Consider the following 25,786-nt stretch of genomic DNA (forward strand, 5'->3'; position numbering starts at 1 on the left):
CTTCAGCTACACTTCTTTTTCCCCTGATAAAATGTTTGTTTCATCTGGGGTGGGGAATCCCCGGCCCGCTCTAGGGTCTGGTGGGCAGCTTTCTCACCTCTTCACAATGTCCTGCCATGAGTCATTCCTCTTGCCTCATCCTCAGCTCTGGTCCCAGACAGAAGATGGGTGGCAGGGGACCAAAATGAGCACTGTTGTCTTCTGCTGCACTTGTGTTCCCCCTTAGCATCCTGGGATGACCTTCCCAAGGCCATCTTCAATTTAAAAAGGAATTAAATTCCTTTCCCCCTGAGTTCCACAGACCCCTTCTCTTCTGAGTGCTGAGACAAGTCCTCCAGATGCAGCCAGCTTCTTGTCTGAACTCAGGAGGCCCCTCCCTTCTCCCTCCCACCCTTCCGTCTGCTCTCTCCTTTGTACAAATGCAGGCGGTTTAGGCAGAAGCTGGCTTCCTCCGGAGCAAGAGACACCAACTTCTCAGCTCCCAGGTTGAAAGGTAGGTAGCCAGTCTGCTGGATCTTGTCCGCTTCTCTTGTCATGCCATTTTTCTGATCCAAGAAGGACAGTTCTGGAACCAGGGTGCAGCAGAAAACAGTGTAATGGAAAGGAGCAAGCTGAAAATATTAGCTAAGGCATGAAAATGATAATCTACAAGAAGAAAAAGAAAGAGAGTGAGGGAGGGAGGGAGGGAGGGAAGGAAGGAAGGAAGGAAGGAAGGAAGGAAGGAAGGAAGGAAGGAAGGAAGGCAGTAACGTCTATTTCTTCCTCCTCTCCTCTCCACTCCTCTCTTTCTTTTCTTTTTTCACCATCTCAATAATTATTTACAAAAGGGATATATCGGTAAATACTCCTGCAGGTCTGAAAACAAAGTAAAACTGGGAGAGATAAAGTTAGTAAATAGGAACCGCAAGTGATGAGAAAACTGGCAGATGATTCTGGTTTATCTAAAGTAACCCAAAGTACGCTCTGAAATGCTGTTGGCTGGGCCAAAACTTGCTAACCTTTTGCTGAGTCCATTTCTTCATTGAAAAATCCTCCCTCGATGTATTAATCGCTTCATCTGAGGAACTACATTAGTACTCTGTTTATCTGTTTAATTGGTATTGAGGCTTCAGAGCATGCTGGCTGGGAAATTCTGGGAATTGAAGTCCACATGTCTTCAAGTTGCCAAGGTTGAGAAACACTGCTTCAGAATATACCTATTCCCTCTCTCTTTTTCTTTCAAAGAGACTTTCCAAGATAAGAGCCATTCTTCAGATTAGATCTGCTCCCCAACACTCAATGGACCTCACTTCAGAGTGGGAGCTTAATGGGAAGGCAAATTGCCTTTCCATGTGGATACCAGATGCTTTCCCTGTTCTTACATAGAAGCAGGAAAAGCAATGAAACAGAATAGCTGCTTTGCAAGATCTCAAGAGCTGAGTCTTGCTCTGACAGTCAGAATTAAAGGATTTTGTCTTTTCACAATGCATATTGGTAGCTGATGGGAATGCAAGCCACTATATGTGATGGTCAGCTTCAGAAGAGATGAGATGAATTCATAGAGAAGGAAGTGGGTTGTTAAGGGTTGGTCAGGCTCTTAGGATCTTCCATTTGCAGAAGCAATACTTGAATCCAAGTAGCAGTTCCAGGAGGTGGCCATCAGCTTCCTGCCCTGTTTGTGGGTTTGGTGCACCCATCTGGCCCAACGCTGTGGGAAACCCAGCCCATGCACTGATTCAGTGTGCTATTTTACCATTAACTTTATCTTGCCAGATTCATTTCTTCAAGGTCTATTTATTATCAGCAGTTAGGTGAAGGGTGCCTTCATGTTCAAAGATAGTTTCCCTCAGATTATCAACCATGAGGAATAAACAACAAAAACATCTTTCTTTCAAAGTCTTGATTCTGACCATACAGGCTGGCCACTGTTGGAAACAATACCAGTTTAGATAAGTCCACATTAAGCCACCTGGCTTCTTCTGGTGTATTCTTTGCCAGGGTTTACATAGCATCCTAGGCTAGGCTAAAATGGGATGGGGTGCATTCAATCTGCTGTGGGAATCCAGGCATTGTCTTAGCCCTATTGTGTGGATCAAGCCATCACTTTAAGCCATACCGTAATGTGATTTATGTGTTTAGGTATCATGTACTTTGAGGGTATGGTGTGTTGTACGAACCCAGTCTGTTTGTGGGAAACCCAAAAAGATGGATTCAAGCCTTTATTTGGTAGCTTCAAAGAGATAAATTGATGTTAGAACAGAGTGGTTTGGAATGTGCAGTCCCATGCGCTTTGAATTTCTGAGGATTATGGATGAGCCTGTGAATCACTATGGAAACAAAACAGCCAAGATCTCTTAAACAACTGTTGTTGGGGCTTTTAATCACTTGCATATCATAATTTGGCTGCAAGACGGTTTTCTGTTTATTGTATCTCCCTTGTGTTCCTCTACTTCATAAATTGCTGACAGATTTTTGTGTGTGAAAGATCTCCGTTGGGCCCTAGTTTTGTGCTTGAGTCTGGGGCCCTGGATATGTGAGGGAGCCCGTTTCCTGGTTATGTTGTTTGCTGTTTGTTGTTTTTGGGTTTTCACGTTTTTAAATGTTTTTATTATTTTAATATTCGAAGCCACCCGAAGTCATTTATTTGAGCTGGGTGGCTATCTAAAGCTATGAAAGAAAAATAAATAAATAGGAGGACTCTACACCTGTCCGCCAATGTGTGAACAGGATTTGACCATCTGCAAACATTCTTGGCTTCTTTTAAGCTAAAATTATTGACATCAATCACTGGCTTATGAAGCAGCAGAGAAATTCAGCCCTTTCTGAAACAACTGTTTTATCTTCCTTGGCTTGTCTATTGGCCCACATTTAAGCCCTGCATATTTCTTTTGTGTGTGAGGAAAAGACAGATGAACAAAGACAAGCAAATGGAGAAAGTGCCTCTGATTGTCCAGACAACAGGAGCGAGGTTTTGATTGCAATGCCATGACTGACCTGTTATGCGGACAGGCTTTATATCTCTTCTGCTATGGTGTGGTGATACTATGAAGATGCTATAAGTTATGATTGTGGAAATAATTGAAGTGCAGAGTTAATTTTTCCTGCCCCTAAGTTACTATAGATCAGTGTTTCTCAACCTTGGCAACTTGAAGATGTGTGGACTTCAATTCCCAGAATCCCCCAGCCAGCTTTGCTGGCTAGGGCATTCTGGGAGTTGAAGTCCGCACATCTTCAAGCTGCCAAGGTTGAGAAACATTGCTATAGACTATAAAGGAACATTCTTTTTACAGATGGAATCCACATTGGCAAAATTAATATGTTCCAAGGTTAGAGGTTCACAGAAGGAAAATGATGGCATCATTGAAATTAGATGGGATTTTCAGCCAGAGTAACTACACTAAATGAATTAATTAAATTAAGCACTGCCTCAGTGCTTCAGTGGAAGCATTATCGAGTAATCAAAGAATTACCAAAGAATTATATTAAGAAATGGGGAAAAGTGATATTATTCCAGATGTTGAGGAATGGTTGCAGGAAATGTGTGCTTTATCTGTTTCAGAAAAGGCAATATTCTCTACTAATCAAAGGATGCAGCAATGGCAACAATATCTTGTGCTGTTCATATTATAGTAGTGAATTCATTGGTAAACCAGTGACTATTGATAAATATAAAATATGAGATAGATTTTTTCCTTTTTGTTTCTCTTCTTAGTTTTATTTTTAGTTTGTACTTTCAATTTTTTTCACATTTCTTTTTTCTTTAACATTAATTATTGTTTTGTTAAAGAGAAGATTTTAAAAAAGCAAGTAATCCAACAGAAATAAAGCAATAGGTGAAAAATTAATCTCCAAGTGCACTTTATATTCATATTCCAGAATGACATTCAAGAAGGAACAAATGTCATTTGTTCTCATTGTTTTTTTATCCTAGATACCATAGACTCTTTAATGAGAAGCAGCAATATAATTGCTTAAAATAAATGAAAGATGACCCAGGAGCAACTACTAACACAAGTAATACCATGAATTTGTTATTACCTATTTTAATAGCTGCCCCTGGGCCATCTTTCAGCCACCATGCCCACCTGCCCCAGGTAACTTGCCTCTCCAGAATTAAAAGGGCAGTGACTAAGATGTGTGTGCATAAATGTTTTCCAGGCATCCTTGAGACCAACATTATGGATTTATTTATTTCACCTGTATCCCGCCACAACCTGACAGCTCGGCAACTCACACAACATAAGGAAAATGTTGAAACGTCTGTGGTACATTTAAAACTCTAAATCAGAAAATTAGAAAATCCATAGCCATAACAAAATAATATCAGTGCAATTAAATATGAATATGAATGATGGCACAGTACGGACCAAAAATAAAGTAAATGGAAACAAAACAATATTTTAGGAACAGAATGCAGGCATACAGAATAAAAACAAATTAAGAGCTGATGTGGTAATGTACTTTTTTTCCCCCTTTTTGGGATGCTTCTTATTTAACTTTAGTTTTTATGTTGTTCTTTAGTTTGTGAGCCACCTAAACTTGGTTGGAGTCAGGTGGCATCAACATCAAATTTGCTACTTTACAGGTCAGCTCTCAATTTGTTTTTGTTCCATAAGCCTGCATTCCCTTTCTAAAATAATGTTTTGTTTCTGTCTTTTTTTCTCTTTTGCTCTGAGGGATGCTTCAGAACGTTAAAAATTGTTTTAAAGTTTAATGTGCAAGTTGCCTGGGGCAGATGGGGGTGGCAGCTGACAGATGACCCAGGGGCAGCTATTAAAATAAGTAATCACATGAATTTATTTCATTTATTTTAACCAATTATATTGCTGCTTCTCGTGAGAGAGTCCATGATGTCTAGGATAAAAAAGAGTAAGGACAAATGCTAAAGTAATAAACAAGATACAAAAAGTAAACAAATGTGCTTGCTGAACAGACTCACGCACAATCAAATAATACTTTGGGCAGGAAACACAACTTAAGAGATGCCAAATTTACAATGTCTTCAGAACCTGCTTTTTGCATCAGTTCTGCTTGAGAAGGTATTATTATATCAGTAATGTGCCTCTGAGCATGCACAGAGTGCTTTCAGTATTTGGTTAAATGGCTCAGCAGTCAAATGGCAGCATATGAAGAATTAGCTTCTTCCCCTTTCGGTCCACCGGCCTAAAGAGCAATAGAAATGTGGCTTTTAAATGGGGTGTGTGATGAGTCCCGTTCTAAAAAATCTATAAATTTCTATGAATTTCTAAAAAATCTACGAATTTCTCTTTTAATGCATGTCCCACTGAATTTAGGGTGTTTATTCCCAAGTAAATATGCCTTAGGTTACAATCCTACAACTTTCTGAGAGTAAACCCTTCTAAATTCAGTGGGCCTTATTTTGGTTGAAAGATTAATAATAATAATAATAATAATAATAATAATAATAATAATAATAAATGCTGAATGCCTCCATGATTTCGTTCAAAGCAGCTTCTCACACATGAGGCCAAGAGCTGTGCTGGACTACAACTTCTATCATAGCCAATAATGGCTGGGGATGATGGCCACTGCAGTCCAACACACTATTTTCCCTTTCTGCCTTCTAGCAACTTCAGATTTGTTTCCTTTTACCACCAAAGCAGATTTCCCCCATTGTTGTTCCCCCTCGCCTGCCAAAAGACAAATCTCTCCCTTTGTCTGCACAGCTTTTGAGTCTCCAAATATTTAGGAGTGCCTTTCAGTCTGGATGTAAACATTTCACTCATATTAAAATCAACCAGCAACCCATCAGCCCTGTTTAAATTTTAAAGGCCTGATTTTGGGGACAGCTACAGTTCGGGAGCTGAGGATAGTGTTGTGAAAAGGGGAGAGTTTTAGAAAAGGGGGGGGGGGGCAGGCAGGAATTAGGAGCCGTAGATTCCCAGGACTGAGAAGATGATAAGATGGTCTGGATTCAGCTGTGGCTTGCTGTTTGTGGAATATATTCAAAGGACATCATGAACCCAGAATATTGAATCAATCACAGTTTTGTTTTCAAAATATGTCAAATCAAGACAAATATAAGAGGAAAGAAATGCAGACATTAATGCAGACAAATTGCTCTTAGAAAAATGGGGCGGGGGGGCAGAGGGGAGATGCTACTGGTGCCTTCAGATGTTTGGAGAAGTTACTCTGGATGATGCTTGGCTCCAAATTATTCTTGACCATTCTTTCAGCCTAACCCTTCCCCCACCCCCGAGTGTATTGCTTCTTCGTGTTGGGCATGGTTTATTCACTCTCAAGGAAACAATCATAGAGTCATAATATTAGTGGGATTTTTTTGGGGGGGGGTCATCTAACTCAACTCTTGTTCAGCGAAGAAGTGCTGCAGCTATAGCAAGGATATGCAACCTGCCAGGTTCATGTGGCTTTTAGGCCCTTTTTAAGGTCCTCCAGGGTCTCCCAAGAGTCTGCTGTCAAAAGTTGCCAGAGAAATGATTTTTAGCAATGTAGTTTCTAATGGCTCCATCTGTCTATCAGGGGTGTCCACAGGGAGTGGTAAAAAAGTCAAAATGGCAGCCACACCAGTGAGATCAAAGCTCTGCCCATTTTTTATGTGTGTGTGACTGTTTTAGTCCCCATCTTGCCTTTTTTTTTACTACAACCTGCTGATGCCCCTGCTATGTATTTTCCTTCCTTCCTTCCTTCCTTCCTTCCTTCCTTCCTTCCTTCCTTCTTTCCTTCCACCTAGCTACTGTATCTACTAATCTATCTACCTCTTGCCATCCATCCATCCATCCATCCATCCATCCCCCCACCTGCCCATCTGTCTGTCTGTCCATCCATCCATCCATCCATCCATCCCCCCACCTGCCCGTCTGTCTGTCTGTCTATCTATCCATCAACTCACCCATCCACCCACCCACCCACCTGCCCATCTATCTATCTATCTAGCTGTCCGTCCGTCCATCCATCCATCCATCCACCTGCCCATCTGTCTGTCTATCCATCCCTCCATCTGCCCATCTGTCTGTCTATCCATCCATCCATCTGCCCATCTGTCTGTCTGTCCGTCCATCTGTCCGTCCATCCATCCATCCATCCATCCACCTGCCTATCTATCTATCTATCTATCTATCTATCTATCTATCTATCTATCTATCTATCTATCTATCTATCTCTCCATCCATCCATCCATCCATCCATCCATCCATCCTTCACTCTATCTGTCCATCCATCCACCTGCCCACCCCCCCCCACCTATTTATTTATCTACATCCATCCATCCGCCTACCTATTTATCCATCCATCCATCCATCCATCATCAAATCCTAGAGTTGGACAGAGTTACTTAGCCCATGGAGGCCAACTTCTGCTCAGTGAGAGAAAAAAAATAACTTTATTATGGTCATTAATCAGTACAAGGGAATTGGTGTTTAAATATCCAAAACTAGATTAACAATATCAGGGTGAGTAGGAAATGTACATACAAACAAAGAGTTTTGGCTAAAAGACAATATTAAATAAAAAAATACTAAGATGCTTGCTGAGGCGACAAAAGAGATTAAAATTAGCAATCCGGGTAGTATAAACTTTAAAATAGCAACATAAAATACGAATACAAAAAATACTGGTAGATAAAAAAATAAAATTATCCAAAAGGGATTTGAGGATTATGAACTTCTCTTACAGACCCGTCAAACCTGAGAAGAATGTAGTACAATAACTGACATGGCATGTATACACCAAAGCATTAAAAAAAAGGATTTTAAAAATAACTAATGGTTAACGCTGAGCTAAGCCATCTCTTGCTATCCATCCTCAGGCAGGTTCAGTTGCTCTTCATTATTCTTTGCCTGATTTTGCATGCTGCCACACAAAACCTGGCAACCTTGTGTGTTCTTTCAAGATTGATGTTGGAAAGTAGAAATTGCTTATACAGTACTGTTGATTGGTGAATCCTGTTCTGTTGGTCAGGAGCTCAGTGAGAGAATCCAGATCAAAGCACCCCCACATGATGGCTGCTTAAGCCTCTGCTTAATTTATTTATTTTTATTTATTTATTAAACAAATGTGTAAGGCCACCCAACCCACACACGGTGACTCTGGACGGCTTACAGATTGATTGATTGATTGATTGATTAATTACTTTCTAGATAATTCACTGCACTGGCGAACAGATTAAAAGAAATGCCGATCTTAATGTTCTTTTTGTTTTACCCCCCCACCAACTCTTGCCCCAGCATCCCAGACCATTCAGCTCCACCCCCTCCAAAGACTGCAGTGCCACTGCCAGACTCCCCGCAGCTCCCAAAATCAAAGTCACCCATCAAAGTAAAGTGGGTGGCTGTATATATTGAATGTAATGTAATATGAAAGAAGATTTATATGATCAGAAATGTCAGTGTGTATAACACTCTGCCACCATTACTTAACTTTCCCCCCATTAAAACCATTAATATCCATCCCTCTTGCTCATCCCCAGCTAATGAAGTTCGGATTGCTGTCTGCACTTGGGAGAAGTAGCTGCAGACAGGCAGAAAAACTTCCCATCCCACTTCCCTCATACATTCACTCACTCACTCACTCACTCACTCACTCACAACTTTACTCACAAGCATCCAAGCTGCGATTCCAGCTGCCTGTAATAATTTAGCCACCCCCTGGTGTTTTCAAGGATGTCCAGAGGCAGCCTCACCCTAACCAGGCCCTTCCTACAAAAGCAAACTCTAAGACAGGGTGGGGAGGTGTGCAGGAGAAAAGGAGATAAGCAAACGACAAGCAGACAGGGAAGCGGAGGTGACGTCTGGAGACTGGCAGCTATTACAAGCAGCAGGAGGACTGTCAGCCAACTGCCAGGACCACGAGCTATGGTGAGCCACATATCTTTGTGGGGGTCCTGCCTGGAGCTTTGCCAGGAGCTTGGTAGCAACTACCTTGGAACAACCAACTAGGGTAAGAACTTTTGGAAGGAGGCAAAGGTTGTATGCCACTTTGTAGACTTTGAGACTTTTGCTTGAACCGTTAAAGGACTGAGTATCAAAGTCATATTTACATGGCAGCATCACCTTGCAAGTCCCAGAAGTGTAGCAAGCAATAGTTTGTGGTTGGGGAAGGTGTGTGCTGTAATAAAGCATTCTGCATAGCTCAACTCAGTTATGCTGTGGTATGTCCAATCTTTAGAAAGCAAAGAACCCTCACATGTCTCCCAAAAGAACATCCCTTTTTTTTCCCCAAATCCAAGTCAATCTTTCCACTCTTTTGTGAAAATGAAAATCTCTATCTCCATACAGCGAGCCGGGCTAAAATAGGAGCTGTAATTCAGCATATTAGAAAGCCAGCAGAGCAGCCCTTTGGATGTTGATTAAGATGGATGACTTTAAGCAAAACTTTGAATAACAGCAGCAGTCGCCCCAAAAGTGTTGTCGTGGGGTGGGGTGGGGGGATTGAACTTGGCTGTCCGTACAAACAGTGTCTTCCTGGAGGAGGAAAATTGCATCTGCTTCTGAAGGCAAAGAGATCTTAATTATGTATTTCCGGAATAATTTGGATTGAGTGTGAGCTGTTGGGGAGGGGGACAGATTTTTTAATCCTACATGTTTCATTTGCTTTTTCCATCTTTCCTGATCGCAGACAATCCATTAAGGAGAGAAAGATGGGACGAAAGGTATTACAGCTGCTCAGTTTCTCTTGTCTTGAGGTGCTGGAGGCCTCCAAGGCCTCCTCTTTGCACATTCCAGGTCTTCCTGACAATTAGCTACTCTTATGGAAACATCATCCAATTTTCTAAACACTGCAATCACCCAAACAGCTGGTAAAGCAGTACTGCAGAAATTGTGATCCCAGGACTGTGTGTGACTTTGCAAAGCCTTGAATTTGGCCTCAGAGACCTCTGAAAGGAAGGATTAAATCATCATGCTGAATGTATTAAAAGAGCAAGGTGTTAAATTCCTGAATGGAAAGTAACCACATTTAACTATATTTAATTTTAGTTAAACATAGGAAATATAAACAGGTTTCATTCTTACTATGAACCCATCCACTGCTTTCCGAAGAGGGGCCACTGGGGGCAAAGGCTAAGAGCAACCCTCACACCAGAAAAAGTTGTGCATCCAGATATCAAAAGCCTTGTTCCCCCTGGGTTTGCCATTTTGCCACCAACCTCAAATATTTGCATGAGGTCTGGCACAAATAGCCACTTTCTCTACTCAACATGGGCATCTACCCCAGTGTTTCTCAACCTTGGCAACTTTAAGATGTGTGGACTTCAGCTCCCAGAATTCCCCAGCCAGCATAGCCGCTGCTGAGAATTCTGGAAGCTGAAGTCCACACATCTTAAAGTTGCCAAGGTTGAGAAATCCTGATATGCTCTGTCTGTGTGCGTGTAGCATTGCAAGTGAAGCCCAGGGATAGAAAAGGGAACAGGCTTTGATTGTGACACCGTAATCACTATCTTGCAGATTTTCACACACGTATACCCCTGCAGACACTGCGTCAAATCAGGGTGAAGAGGAGGCCTGGGCATGCTTTAAAAAGGGTTGCTTTGGACCTCATGCAAATGCAGCATTGATCGACCATTCATTGAAGCAGACCAGATTTTGTCAACCTTTGTGGTACCTGTGCCTCATAAAGTGTGACCTGCTAATGGTAAAGACAGTACCAACCAGTTTTGGCACATTTGGGCCAGTGTGCTCCAAATACAACCAAGCTCACTTTTTTCACAAGCATCCTCACGCTGCAGGATATTTAATCTAGAGGAAATCTTTGCAAGATAGCGCTCCGTTGCCTATGTTCCACCGATTCAGAGGTATGAGTAAGCTATTTTATATACTCTTGAGATACTAATCTTTAAAGTTAAGGCAACTTTTTTGGCGGTCCCACTTTTTTTTTCAGGGTTGCACAGAAGCTTGAAAGAAATCAGGCTGCTTTAATGAATTGCAAGGAGATCCTATGCTCCTGCATGGTCCAAAGCACCTCATTCCTTCTGAATCATTTCCTAAGTATACATAGCCCTAGTGCTGAAAAGCAGCCTGGGTTATTTGATGCATGTTGCAGAAAACTGCACAGAAACCTCTCCTTTTCTCTGGCAGTAAGAACAAAGTAAAGGCCGATTTGTTTTCCTCTTGTGACACCCCAAATCTTTGCTGCTTTATGCGATCCACTTGTTGACCCTGCCTTTTCCTGCAGACTTGATCACACACGGTACACGCAGAGGGTCTCCGTTGAGTCTCCAGTCTGCAGTGCAGAGTTTAGCTGATCTTATGAACGAGGTTTATTTTTGAGAGAACCCTCTGTGTAACTCAATGTGCTTTGCCTTGTCTCACACTCACACCCATGCACTCCCCCCTGCCCTGCAATTGCATCCTTCCTGTGATGTGGCTGACTGCGTCACAAGCCTTTCCCATGACCGAGGAAATTGAAATGATGCCATTTCCAAAGCTGAAGGAGATAAGACATGGTAAACTTCTGAGCCCAAAAGCTTCCTCCCCTGGAAGTGAATTCCTGCTCTTTTGCCTCCATGACTTCCAGACTTTTGAAAGTTTACACAATCTGGAAATTTAAGTCAGAGTTGCAACATTGATTGAGCAGAGTGCTGGATTAGATTAAGAGGTAGAAAGTCATCCATTTTACAACATCCCCTTGGATAATCAAGTCACAGTGAACTGAAATACATGTACATAAAGACCTGGAGGATGGCATACACTACCTTTTAAACACATCCATTTTGATGTGTTCAAAAGTATACAGGGGAGATCAAATGGGTGTGTATGCAAAAATTGCAGATTGAACAAAATAGTAGATATTAAATTAGAGCTGGTTTGATTGGGTCTGATTTTAATCCCCCAGATTAACAAGTAAGACTTTAATTCCCCAAATTAATAAGTAAGTACAGAAAATAAAGAATCAATATTTCATTCATTTAATTTTCATCCCCCACCCATTTTAAAACATTGTTGCATGTTGTCCTGCGCCTTTGGCAGTGCCGTCCCGATGGGCAGTTCAAAGGCTGATGCTGCTTTTAGCCCAACAAGCTAAGCATCACGCCAATTAATAAATAAACTTGGGTTTACAAAGCACAGTGCCTTTGTTCACCCAGCATTGTAAGCCCAAGCCAAGCTAAAAACTGAGTATGTTATAGGAAAGGTGGAGGGTATGGCATTGCAAGTGAATGCTGGGGGTAGAAGAGGGGCCAGGCTTTGACTGTGACACCATCTTGCAGATTTTTGCACACACACACCCCTGCAGACATGCATCAAATCAGGGTGAGGAGAAGAGCTGGGCAAGTTTTAAAAAGTATTCAGAAGGGTTGCTTTGGACCTCACACAAATGTGGCATCAATCGACCATTCACTGAAGCAGACCAAATTTTGTCAATCTTTGTGGTACCCTTGCCCCATAAAGTGTGACTTACCAATGGTAAAGACAGTACCAATCAGTTTTGGCACATTTGGGCTAGTATGCTCCAAATGCAACCAAGCTCACTTTTTTGAGCTTTTTTTGAGGGAAGCTGTGTGCCAAGGATGCTTTGAAAGCTGCTTGGTGAAGCACACCAGCCCTGGCAGAGCATCTGGATGGGCACAGAAACCTCTTCCAGCGATTGAAAGTAACTAAAGGCTGTCTCAGAAGCGACAGAAATGGTGTCTGTGGGGAAAACTGCACACACTGCCCAGGTCTCAAATGTGAATGTAGTCAGTGGGATGGGGTGGGGAGTTATCAGAGAAGGCTGAAGAAGGGATAATACAAAGGAAGATACAGCCAGGATAAATGGGGAGGACCAGCAAGTGCCCTTGACTATTATGGGCTGGCAAGGGCAGCGATGCCATCCCCGCCCCCCTGCAATTTCTTCCTCAAATGGTTCCTTTCCAAGATCCATTATCATTTCTGTGGCTCAAGCAGAATCTCTTCCGCCTCTCAACATTCCTTCCTAATGAACCACTGCAATCATTACTCACTTAATCAACAATAACTACATTGGAATTGTTTGTATTATTCAGACATATTCTTTGGTTTATTGTGCATGTGGCTTGGAGGATCAAGTGGAAAGGAGATACATAAATGTTAATGAAGAAGAAAATAATTGTGTTCCCAGAATCCGGGGAGATGACAAAATGTTTCGCGTAGTGCATGATCGATGGCAGAGTGAGGAAACAGGAACCCCCCCCCCCCCAGCTTACCCCCAGTCCCAAGTCCCTTCCTTGCACTACTGCTGAAACAATTAGTGTGATTTTTCACCATTTTGTAGCAGGAAATCCATGGAAACTATAGTGTGAAGTCAGTCACCAGGAGTCAGAACTGACTGGAAGACACATTTTCCTACAGTATGATCAGGAAAGTTTTAAAAAGAAACAACTGCCCCAAAAAACAAAGAAAAAATCACACTATTACTCCATTTGTTGTGGTCCTTGGCCCTCCCCTCCCCCAATGTTAAGGGCCCCAGCCACCAAAACTATGCCCAGCCCTGATGGGCTTTGTTGTACCAAGAAGTGGTGACAGGTACTGGCTCTGGGGAAGATCAAGCAAATGTATAGAATAGGGCGCCGTGCACCAACCGCAATGGTTGTGGTAGCTAAGATGAACCTCCAGGTTCAAAGGCAGTCTACCTATGAGTATCGATTCCTGAACGAAGAAAGCCAGCAGAGGAAGAAGTCTCTTGGCTTTGAACTTATTTGTTGGTTTCTCAGAAGCCACATGCATGGCTATTGTGCAGATTAGCTGGTTCCATGACCCAATCCATCAGGGCCTTTTTTATGGGAGACATTTCTGTCAATGCCTGTTAAATCCCAGTCATTTAAGGTTCTCCAGCAATCTGTCCCCATTTATGAGCTGCTGGATGGCAAACAACAGAAGAAAGTCAGAAGGGATCTTCCGGTTTTATTTGGAGAAAAATGTTATGCAGCATCTTGTCCAGTCTCCAGTATTGTTGAAAGCTGAAACCATTTCTATGACATTGTTCATCTTAAGGCCTGTTTTTCATTATTTCTGCTGTAGCAACCTCTGTTTAATTTTGGCTCTTGCTTGATTTTGCTATTCATCCCACTTGGTTTCTTTTGGTTTTGTAGCTCATGGCTTTTGCCTGTTTTCACCCCAGTTTTGCCAGACCACTGTTTCTGATGTTTGCTGATCTCTAATAAATAAACCTCAAGCTATATTTTGCGCTAGCTGAACTGAATGACGTGTCACTCTAGGAATAGACTAGTGTGCTGCGTGCTTATTCGACTGGAAATGACCCACTGCAATTTTCCAACAGGCGTCAGTTGGGGGGAAAAGAATCTACTGGTTGAATCAAAGATGGAGCCCACAAAGGTTGTGAAATAACTTATTGTTAGGGAAGGGGAGAGATTTTAAGCTTTTTTTTTTGGTAGCCACATTACAAGGTCATTGCTGAGTTTTGTTCCCAGTCCAGGCTGGTCTGTTTGCAAAGGAAAACAACAAATTCCTTACATTCAGCAAATACAGAAAGGCTCTCAGGGCTGAGGGTGGGTTGTGTTGGGAGTGGGGTGTCTCTTTCCATCTAACTATTCCTATGGTGGGTGGGATACAGGACTGGATGGGAAAGGGAAAAGCAGATGTTCTCCAAACAGTTGAATGTCCTTGCTTGATTTATTAACCAGTCCTGGCTTGTTTTATATAATCATCTGCCTGCGAGTGTATTAGGAGGGGGCATTTCTCAGAGGGGACCCTGCTGGAATTCTTTTGCCATGAGTGACAGATGAGGCTGGTGGTGCTGGTGGGAAGGCCATGAAACTGGCCGATAAACCTTGGCCTAGCCTCCGATCCGGAACATCGCTGGAAGTCTCTTTATGCCTCTGGAGGCCACATTTTTGATAAGAAGGATTCCAAGATCTGGCTGCGACTTCTCCAACTTGATGGCTGTAGGGCATTTTCTAGAGAACCGGCCTTTTATGGAATCTGTTTGTTTGTTTGTTTGTTTTTGTGAGGAGGAGAAGCTAGGAAAAGGAGGGCTCCCACCAATATTTCCTTAAAAACAGCCTCCCTCAGCCTGATGTTCTCCAGATGCATTGGGCCAGCACCTTTGTTTCAGAATTTGCAGCCAGGTTCCACATCTGGAAGGGAGGATTTTCTAGAGTTAACTAGGCTTTTGGATAGTGGCTATGTTCACACACCATGCTGAGCCAGATTATTTGAAATCCTACCAGCTACATGTGCACAGACTTCTGAAGCTCGTTAGTTTTAACCTTGGTCAATATTTTGTAGCTTTCTATGTTGAAGAAACCCAGCCCCCTTGATAAGTTCATGATTCATTGAATTGTATTATAGTATATTGTATTTTCACTCAGAAAATGGACTAATTCAGTGCACAGGCAATGTATTTACCACTGAGCCACCATGCTAATTCCTGACCTGTTCCAGCCTGATTCCACCCTCAATAAGATATAGGGCTTTAAAATATAGTATCCAACCTCTTTTGATCAAGGGTTGCAGATGTGAATTATGGACTGTGCTGAGGGCGCTGTGGGTGGCCACAGCAGTAAGGAAAGTTAGTCTTGTCCAAGCAGCGACAAGCAGAGGAAATGTTGCATCAGTCTGTAAGGTATAGAAAAATACAATTTGTAAATAAGCAAGATCTATATAAACATATAAGGCAGTATCATATAGATCTTGGTTGGAGGAGATCTTAAGGTGTAAATACTAATAATAGTTAATAGCAAAGTTTAAGCTAGTAACACAATGTTAAATAATTAAACTAACACGAAGACAGAAAGAGACAGTTAACACAGGTAAAGATTTAAATGTGTAAAAGCCTTGGGATAATGAGGTGAAAACTGGCAGGCTTTCAAGAGAGAACAAAGGGAAAAGATGGGCCTCTTTGTGAGTAGCTTAACAGAAAGAGAGAGACGGTGGGACCCTATGCCATTAGCACTATGCAATCAACATCAGGATGACCTCCCCATGAATTAGGGTAGGATGTGCCAAAAGAATGCAAGGGAGGAAAGAGCAGGCAGGGGCCTCCACTGGGAACAAGGAGATAAGGTTTGGTGAAAATAAGGGTAAGAGGGATGAGGCGGTCGGAAGATTGTGCGTCTGAGTGCCCAGCCAATGGGTAAACAGGCCAGAAAGGGGAGGGGGGAGGCTGGACAGGGAAAGGTATAAGAAAGTGTGTATTTGTAATTTTGGGTGTGGCATCTCTTCCTTCGATCAGACTCTGCGTAGCCTGGTCGAGGTGCCCACCGTGCTTTGCAAACCGCTCAATAAAGTAAGTTCCTTTTCAGAACTCTCTGGTCCAGTTCTCGTGATTTTCATATCCAACAAGTCCTGATGCCACAAACTGTGTGCATGTGTTTTAAAAGTTACCACCAACACTTGGAATCTAAAAACATCTTCAAGCCATCAGTGATTAGTCTCTAGGCTCATGTTTAACTAGCTGTCTAACAAACAACTAGAGACCAAGAGCAATTAGTCTCTAGTTGTTAAACACATGCCTAGGGTATAGCCTGCCGTGGGGAAATACTGGAGCAAAACTGGCTGCAAACCCCTCCTTTAAAACTTGAACTGGGGGGGCTGTTTCGCAAAACGGTTCATGGTCAGCCTGCAGCATTTCCAGCTGTTCGTGGGAAGAGGAAGAGGAAGAGGAGGAGGAGGAAGAGGAAGAGGAAGAAGCAGCTGTTTCCTATTCTCCTGTTTAAAGCAACCCTTTATGTGGAACCATGAAGACTGAAATTATACTTTATATGTAGGGGAAAGAATATAATGTTGTGGTTGGATGCAAAAGATCTCCCATTCAGTAGCCAGCATCTCTGGATAAGGCTTAGAAAAACTTCATCTGCATCTCTACAGCACCACTGTCGCTCTGCACAGACCACGCATAATGAAACCTGCAGACCTAAGATTGCATGTGGTCTCGGCTTAAAATCCCTTACTGCGATTTCAGATCACCTCTAACCTCTGCTACCAAATTATTATTTTAATAGAGCAGAAGTATAACAAATATGGAGAGCAACCATACTAAGGAATTTAATTAAAATGAACTTTTAAATTCCATTTAGATGTCAATAATTCAGTGTTAGATTTCATGCTGATCTCACTCAGTTTTGATATGCAGGTCCCAACATGCCCTTAAAAGCCCAATGGGTGATCCCCTCCACCCACTGCTCCCCCCACACACACCGCCAAAAGTTCTGCATCTCTGTGTAGACAGTACTGTATTTGGTAAAATACATTTTCCAGCAAGGGAGCAACACATGTAAAAAAGGGCAGGACTCTATGTAGTCACAGCACCATCTTAACATTTTTAACCCCCTGGCCTCCAGCGTGCCTACAACTGACTTGCCTATATATTCTTTATGATAGAATAAAAAGTACACCACCTGCTTTTCCTCTTTCCCATTTACAGTTAAATCCATGATTCACCCAGCTGAAAGGATCTCTCACACATAATAAAACTGGGAACAGTCTTGAATTCCCAGAAGATGGCTGCTGCTGATAAAAATATCAGTCTGGAGCAGGGTTTCTCCACCAGGGTTCCGTGGCACCCTCGGGTTCCACAAGGGGTCACCAGGGGTTCCCTGGAAGATCAAGTTTTATTTAAAAAAATATTTCAAATTCAGGCAACTTCACATTAAAGAGGTAAGTTTCATTCTTTAGGTTTGGTTTAAGAACACTGTTAATGCCTATAGACAGGCCTACTGTCATGAGTAAGGATGGCGAGCAGGGGGCTCCCTTCCAGACTGTTAAGCGCATGCGTAGCACTGAGGAATTGGTGAGCCATTCCAAGAGGCACAGATTGGGACCGCCTTAACCTGCGGGGTTTATATGGCTGGGTTTTTCCCACACTTCTTCAGTTTGTTAGGATTACTGTTATGTATTAGCAATAAAACATTAGAGACCAATTCCCTGTCTCAGAGTGTTTCCTGGGAGTCAGGACACCTACCCATGAAACAGATATACTAATTTTGTAACTTCTGGCCTATATTTGAGCCTGAATGTGCAGGGGTTTCTCAAGGCCTGAAAAATATTTTAAGGGTTCCTCCGGGGTCAAAAGGTTGTAGAAGGCTGGTTTAGAGATTCCTGGACTGGTGTTCCATGGTTTCAGTATGCATCTCCTCATTTTCACTTTCCTAAAAAAATGTGGATCTGAAAGAACAGGCTGGAGGAAAGCAGATTGTTGCAAATGAAAAGGCCGTAGAGTAGAAAAAGGGCTTTCCCCCAACTGCTAGTCCAACTATCCCACCCATCCTTGAGCCAGCAGAAAATTATGCCGGCCATGAAATTTTCCATGCTGAAATTTGCTGTTCCCTCTCCTGAACCTGTTGCCTCTTTTCAAAGTGATTGTGGTCCTCTGACTTCCCTCGGAGGTAGTGGATGACAAAGCCTAACAGATTTTATATACCTGCAGGTTGTCAACAACAGAGTCTCTGGAACAAGGCTACTTTAACACCAGCACAGCTCTGCCCATTGGGGTAGGATGGGGTGTCAAACAGCCAGTGCAGTGTGAAACCCAAACCCCATTCCTTTGGTGTGCGCATGTACATAGGGGCGAGGCTTGGATCACAAGGATGCATCTGTCATCTTATTCTTTTGTCCCACCTGCAGACGGCCCTGCTCTGGTATAGGAAGGATGACTTAAATCTACCTCATTCATACTCTGGGGATGAAAGGAAGGTAATATCATGGGATGTGGCAGAAAACAGAGTTTGCCAGCTCCTGTTTGTGCTGTACTTTGGGACAAGGACCAAAATCTTTTCAATGGCCCATCTCAATTATGAAAGAACCAATGATTTGAGATGCTGGCCCTCTTTTGGTGGTGGTGAGGCTCTTAACTACCCATTTAGCAGCTGAAGCAAAGAGTACAAGCTGTTCCCTTGTGAAGCTGGCAGCCATGACCTAGATGGACATCGTTCCATTAATATTTGTGGGCTATTTTTAAGTTCGTGGGAAGATTTACAGCATCAGTGCCAAGTAACCCAATGGAGTCCCTATGAATCATTATAGTCACAAAATTGCAGAACCGGATCAAACTTCCAGGATAGTTTACATCAGGGTGGGCAGATAGAATGCCCCAGGCCATATGTAGCTTCCATGTCCCATTTTTGCCATCCTTGGTGCCTTCCCAAAACTATGCTGCTGAAATGCAGTGAGAAACCACTGAATTACAGCCACCCAAATTTCCACTTAAAAGAAAAAAAGCACTATAGAAGCATTAAGCTTCCTAGAGATTCAGCATACAAAGTCCGAAGACTTGAAAATGTGGGTGACAGTTGTGTTCCTGTTCCCTTAGGTATCAACACTGAATGACTGCTATGCCCTACTTGGCCTTCCTCAGCTGAAAACATGTAATAATGAAATGTTGCCCTTGCATTCACAGTATATGTACGTCTGGGGCTGGGCAGTATCGCAGCCGAAACTCTCCCCACGACCCGAGTTCGATCCCAGCGGAAGCTGGATTCTCAGGTAGCCGGCTCAGGTCAACTCAGCCTTCCATCCTTCCGAGGTCGGTAAAATGAGTACCCAGCTTGCTGGGGAAGGTGATGACTGGGGAAGGCAATGGCAAACCACCCCGCTATAGTCTGCCAAGAAAACGTCACGAAAGCGGCATCCCCCCAAAGGGTCAGACATGACTTGGTGCTTGCACAGGGGACCTTTCACCTTTCACAGTCCTCGCTTAACAACCATAATAGGGACCGGAATTTCAGTTGCTAAGCAAAGCGGTCATTAAGCAAATCCGACCCAATTTTACGACCTTTTTGTGGCAGTCGTTAAGTGAACATGCGGTCATTAAGTGAATCACATGGTTCCCCTGCATGTCAGAAGCCAGCTGGGAAGGTCGAAAATGGTGATCACATGACCATGGGATGCTGCGACGGTCATAAATCGAACTGGTTGCCAAGCACCCAAATCATGATTGTGTGACTGTGGGGACGCTGCGATGGTTGTAAGACAGAGGACAGGTTGTAAGTTGATCTTTTCAGCACCCTAAGTCCAAACCATCACTAAACAAATGGTTGTTAAGCTGTATCTATATCAGTATCTATCTTCTATATCAATTGCCTTTTTAAAAAAATAAAACTGAACAAAAAAGGAAGGAAGGAAGGAAGGAGAGAGAGAGAGAAAGAAGTCTATATGTATCTGTATATAAAATAATTTTGAGTTTTTTACACAACAGTTTCAATATAGTAAAGGATTGTTATATTTCATTTATTATGTAAGCCCTGAAAATAAATAAACACAAAAATGGTAATTGTCCTTACATAATCTACATCTGAAAGCAACTTGTTCAAGTCTTTAAATTTATAAGTTTATCTTTCCAGTGTTGACATCTGTTAGCATTAAGAAGGGCACAGAGAATCCATTTCCACTGCCCACCCAATGGTATATTGTTGGAGAGAACAACACCCCTCCCAACACAAGCAGGGCAAGCCATGGTATATAAACTGAGAGCAAGGCCCACTCCCACTTTGCACTGAAGATGTTGCCTAGTCTGGCAATGAAACGTCTGCAAGAAAACAACAAGGCTCAGAGAGCATCAAGGACTCCACGGTATATTGTTTGAAAGAAAAATAGTAAACCTTGTCTTAAGGTTGAATATATAGCATATACTTCTTCCCAGAACATAATAACTTTAAGACTTTGCAAATAATAATAATAATAATAATAATAATAATAATAATGCATTATTCTCATTGCATGTCCAACAACACAGTGCAGTAGTAACTCATGCCTTTCCTACGCAAACGTACTGTGGTCAAATATGCATTCACAACATATGATGCCCGTATTTGGTAAATATCAATTGTTTAAAACTCAAACCTAAGAAAGCTCACCATTTCCAAAGGCAAGCTGCTGTGTCGTTAAACAGCTCTTACTATTAGGCCCTTCTTCCTATTCTTTAGGTTAAATCCTTTGTCTAATCCAGGGCTTCTCAACCTTGGCAATTTTAAGACATGTGGATTTCAACTCCCAGAATTCCCCAGCCAGCATATGAGGAACATTGAGAAGCATGAGAAACATTGGTCTAATAATTTAACTCATTGGTTTGGGGTTGTATTCTCTGAAACAGCAGAAGAAAAAACTTTTTAAGCCTCTATTTTGACAGCCCTTCAAAGTTTTGAGAATGACTGTTGCACTCCCTCTTATTATTTCCTCTCAGCTGGGGAATTCTGGGAATTGAAGTCCACACATCATAAAGTTGCCAAGGTTGAAAAACACTGTCTTAGAGCATAAAAAAAGATCCATAGCTGCAAATCATCTTAAATGAAGCAGGAAAAAAGCATAAATCAAGCTGGAAAAAAAAGTGCTCTTAAAACATGTTATAAATATCATTTTAAAATCCCAAACCAGATTCTAAGGATGAATCAGTGGATGGTATTTTTTAAAATTGTGCAATAACTATGCCTCCCTGCCATAACATTTACCACTAACTCTGCCTCATTCATATAACCTTTGTGGGGTATTTGTAAGCCCCCTGTGTTTTATGTTGCTCTTTCTGTGCTTTTTCTGAACACCAAATAGGAGAGCAGAAGGAAATAACTGATAGCACCAGGAGCTGTCCATCTGGACATAATGTATGGAAACCCACGTCTCCAGCACTATACAGCAATTTTTGCAAGACCCCATGCTTTTTTGCCTTCTTTGAAAGATTATCATCAGCCTCTAAGATACATATACATTTCCCTTCAGCTTACAGTATATACTTCCCTTTTAGTATTCTGCAAAATGAGTTGTGGGTAATGGTTTAGGAAGAGTCTAGAGATGGAGGTTTTTTTTGGTGTGCTGGCAACCAGGCTAAATTCTTTCAGAAGCCCACTGATCCTAGATGTTGACATCTTTTCAAATCAGCCCGTGATGTTCTTCCAAGCATCTTAGTTCAAGTCAGAAAGAGGAATACAATTAGTTAGGATTTTGCCCTGTCTTCTAGGTTTCGGCTGTATATCCAGCAAAACCAAAGCTGCTGTGGTGGGCTAGGTTGGGCTGTGGGGAATAGTTCATGACCCAGTCCTATGAACCAGAAAACCAATGGAAACCAGAAAATAAGTGGAAAGGTGGAAAGAGCCAGGTGGATGGCTTCGAGATGGGGAGATTTAAAGAGAGAAATGCTAGCAGATTGTAAGTATCTGAGGGAGGGTCTTTGTTCTCTCATTCACACACCCCTGCAGGGACTTCTGAGACACTACACAGAACACGTCTCAGTTTGCATTATTCTTCCAAATATTGGACTTTAAGTGGCATGATGGGGACCACTATCTGAAAAAAAAGGAGTCAGGGTTCAAATGGAAAATGAAAATTGATGTAATTTGCATTTAATTATAAGTTTAATTGAGCCAGTTTGGTGTAGTGGTTAAGGCATCAGGCTTGAAACTGGGAGACTGTGAGTTCTAGTCCCACCTTAGGTACAAAGCCAGTTGGGTGACCCTGGGCCAGTCACTCTCTCTAAGCCCTAGGAAGCAGGCAATGGCAAACCACTTCTGAAAACTTGCCAAGAAAACTGCAGGGACTTGCCCAGGCAGTCCCTGAGAATTGGACCCAACTGAATGGATAAAAAAATAATAATGTATAATTACTATAATGTGATTCCTTCCTAGTCATATAGTGAATGATTGCCCCTATCTTTCACAGTTTTACAAAAAAAAAAACTTCTGGGGGTTTCTGGACTTGCAACCAAGTCCATACACAGCTCCAAAGCTTCAGACTGTGTCCCTGATTGAAAATTTGGTTGCATATTTTCCAAATCTCTTGACTAACCTGTCCTTATTTGAAACAGCCCTTTTCTTCTCCTTTGGAGATATCTGGCTAAAATGGCATGAGAGTGCCTGGAGGCCTGTTCTTCCAGGATTTGTGACTTCCCTGAATCTTTATTACTATGGCTGTTGTTATAATGATTTTGTCTGACAGATCCTAGGGACAGTATGTTCTCCTAGGAGCTTATCATCTAGAAAGTGAAACAAAGAGGGAAAACAGAAATGAAACAGGAAAGAAAGTACAGGCTATCCATTACCAAATTCCAAATAATAACAGTTCAAATAACAATTCATTAAAATATGTATATGCATTCACTAAAATACACTTCATTAAAATAAACTGTAATAGCAGCACTTGGAGTGGTTAAAACTTCTTAAGCAGCATAGAAATTGGAAGAATCAAGGATATCTTGGAGTGGGGAGGTGAAGGCCTCTCCTCTGAGGCCTCTATCTTATGGAGTGACCCCATTTGGAAGAAAGTGTATAAGTTCATTGCAAGCTAAGAAAATTCCTCCTAGGTCAGGTCATCAATCCAGTATTCTGTGTCACGCTGTGGCCAAATAGATGCATTTAGGATGCTCACAAGCCTGAACAGGAGGGTGAGACCCCCCTTTGATTTCATTTCCCAGCAACTAAAATGTAAAGCATGAGTCCGGAAGTGGTAAACAACCATCATTTTTGCCAGCCTGACCCTCAGTTCCAGAGAATGGGGATTGCCTCAGGCAAGGCTCAGCCTTAGGGTCCCTAATGGCTCCCCAGCATGGATTCCAGACCCAGTTTCACTGGATGAGCAAATACTCTTAGAGGAGATGGTCCTATAGATATCTAGATCCCAAGGGCATCTGGGGGAAGGTTTCAAAGAAGTCGAGATGGTGGCTGTGAATATGCTGTCAAAATCCCACCCTTTTTATGTGCAACACGTGTTAAAAAAGGGTGGATTGCATGGTTCTATCTTGACATTTTTCATGCCCCTTGTGAACTCCCATGAAGATATTTTTCAAGGTTGGTAAAAGAAAGTACAGTATTTCTTTACACAATATTTAAATTACTGTATAGAGCAGTGTTTCTTAACCTTGGCAACTTTAAGATGTATGGACTTCAGCTCCCAGAATTCCCCAGCCAGCCATGCTGGCTGGGGAATTCTGGGCATTGAAGACCACTCCTCTTAAAGTTGCCAAGGTTGAGAAACACCGGTATAGAGTTGCATACCACCAGATGTGGTAACAATCTCCAATTTAGATCATTTTAAAAGGGTCTGGCCAGATGGATGGCTAGCAATGATAATAGCCTTACTGGTGGTTTTCCATCTTGAAGTTATTATATTTATATTTTTATTGTATTTTGTAACGTAATGGTTTTATATTTTAATCCTGTTTTATTGTAAGTCGCCCAGAGTCCCCCCGTAGGGAAGAGGTGGGCAGTGAATAAATTTATAAAATAAATTAAATAAATAAATAAATTACAGGGAACAGATTTAAAGTACCAGCTGGTTGCAGAAAAGGACTATCACCTTCCTGTATCTTCTTGGGTAACACATGCCATCAAATACTGTACTTGCTGGGCTCTTGGCCTGATCTGGCCAGGCTCTTCCAATGGTCCCCATTCTGGAATATGGTCATGTAAATGAACATTATCCCAAGGTTACATGACACACGGTGCAGCAAGCAGAAACCATGCAGCTGCCAAGGTGTCTTTTGACCATTTGATAACCAATTGGTTTTTCAAATCCAACCTTCCTCAATGTGATGCTCGTCAGATGTGTCAAACGACACCTCATCTCCCGGCCCACCCTGATTAAGGTGACTATGGTTCATGGGAACTGTAGTCCCAACCTGTCTGGTGAGAGCCACGTTTGGTAAGGCTGAACTAGCCTGGCTTTTGAAAAAGAACTGTCTACAATCTTGGCTTTTAAATCCACAGAAAGAAGTATCTAGGTTTGGGTTGCCCAACCATCATTAATATAAGAGTTCTACAGGTATGGTTCTAATTTGTCCTCTGGGATCTCACTGGTAATTCCTCCTTCCCTTATGGTATTTCTAGCCCACAGCCTGCAAAAAATTTTGTTGGTATTTGTATGTTTATGTGCTTGTTTGGTGAATCCTTTCCGTTCCTCTGTATTCACAGCCTTCCCCATCTGGGAAACATCTGTGGCATTTCAGAAGCTAAAAGGGCAATGTAATATTCGAAGATTTCAGGAATGGAGTCATCCTAAAATCCAAGCTGGAGCCATGGATGAATGGGGTGATACTTTCTGTAAAGAGTGTTGGACCCATTTTGCTCCATGAATGATGATCTGCCTTCTTCGCAGCTCATTCCATTCTTTCAACAGAATCCCATCCTTTCTAACTGTCAAAATTCATCCTGTCCAAAGGTACAAATCATTATCCCTCCCTGGAAATACCAAAATTTAAACGTTGGCAATGAGATGGATGCGGTCATGCTACAAACAGAAGGCAAAAATCAAATAAGACATTGCAGGGAGAATTGCCTTAATTTATTCATTTATAAATGAGAATTGAAAATGCCATTTGCTGTTTCCAAGATTCTGTATTTCCACCAGACTAGCAAGCAAGATACTTTACTGAAATCTGTGCAGTTTGTGCACAAAGCTGTCTTATTTCCCTCACAAGGCATCTAACCCATAGGTCTCCCACATTTCCAGAGTCCTTGTTAAATAAGCATTTTTGGCCAACTGAAACCTTTTCAGACCATGGGGAAGCCCCTGATCAGGTGGCAGCACCTTGCTGATCTTAGCTGATCTTGGCTGACCTTGAAAAAGCTAAGGAGGGCCAAATGGAGTTCATTCTTAGATGGGAGACCAAGAGGAGATCCCAGGGCTGAAGGTCAGATGAGAAAGTTACATAAACATTCCAGAGGAAAGCAATGGCACACAACTTCCATACTGCCAAGAAAAAAACAAGGATATGGTGATCAAGGGAATGTTTGCTTTTTGCTTCTTGGAAATGCAGAAGTTTGTTCCCTGCCTTTCTTGGTTAAGACTGTAGGACTTTCCTTCTCTCTAACTTCCATGGTGTCTGACCAAATGCCTTCAAGAAGTCAGACGCAGAGCATCACAGGTACAACCTACTCCTATTATGTGTCTCCCCCGTCATTAAATGGTAAATTTGGAAGTGGACTGCCTCAGAACATGGA

At 42.2% G+C, this 25,786-nt stretch overlaps 1 protein-coding gene across 1 annotated transcript in view; it reads left to right on the forward strand.

Annotated features, from left to right (window-relative positions):
- The first annotated feature begins 409 nt into the window (after positions 1-409).
- Positions 410-25,786, forward strand: part of TBXA2R (thromboxane A2 receptor) — a 48,768-nt gene continuing 23,391 nt past the window's right edge. Inside the window, exon 1 of the mRNA XM_063290724.1 lies at positions 410-497. The gene's annotated coding sequence lies outside the window, so the exon portion shown is untranslated. The remainder of the gene's footprint in view (positions 498-25,786) is intronic.

The sequence above is a fragment of the Candoia aspera genome, chromosome 1, assembly GCF_035149785.1.
Source record: "Candoia aspera isolate rCanAsp1 chromosome 1, rCanAsp1.hap2, whole genome shotgun sequence".
Taxonomy (NCBI): domain Eukaryota; kingdom Metazoa; phylum Chordata; class Lepidosauria; order Squamata; family Boidae; genus Candoia; species Candoia aspera.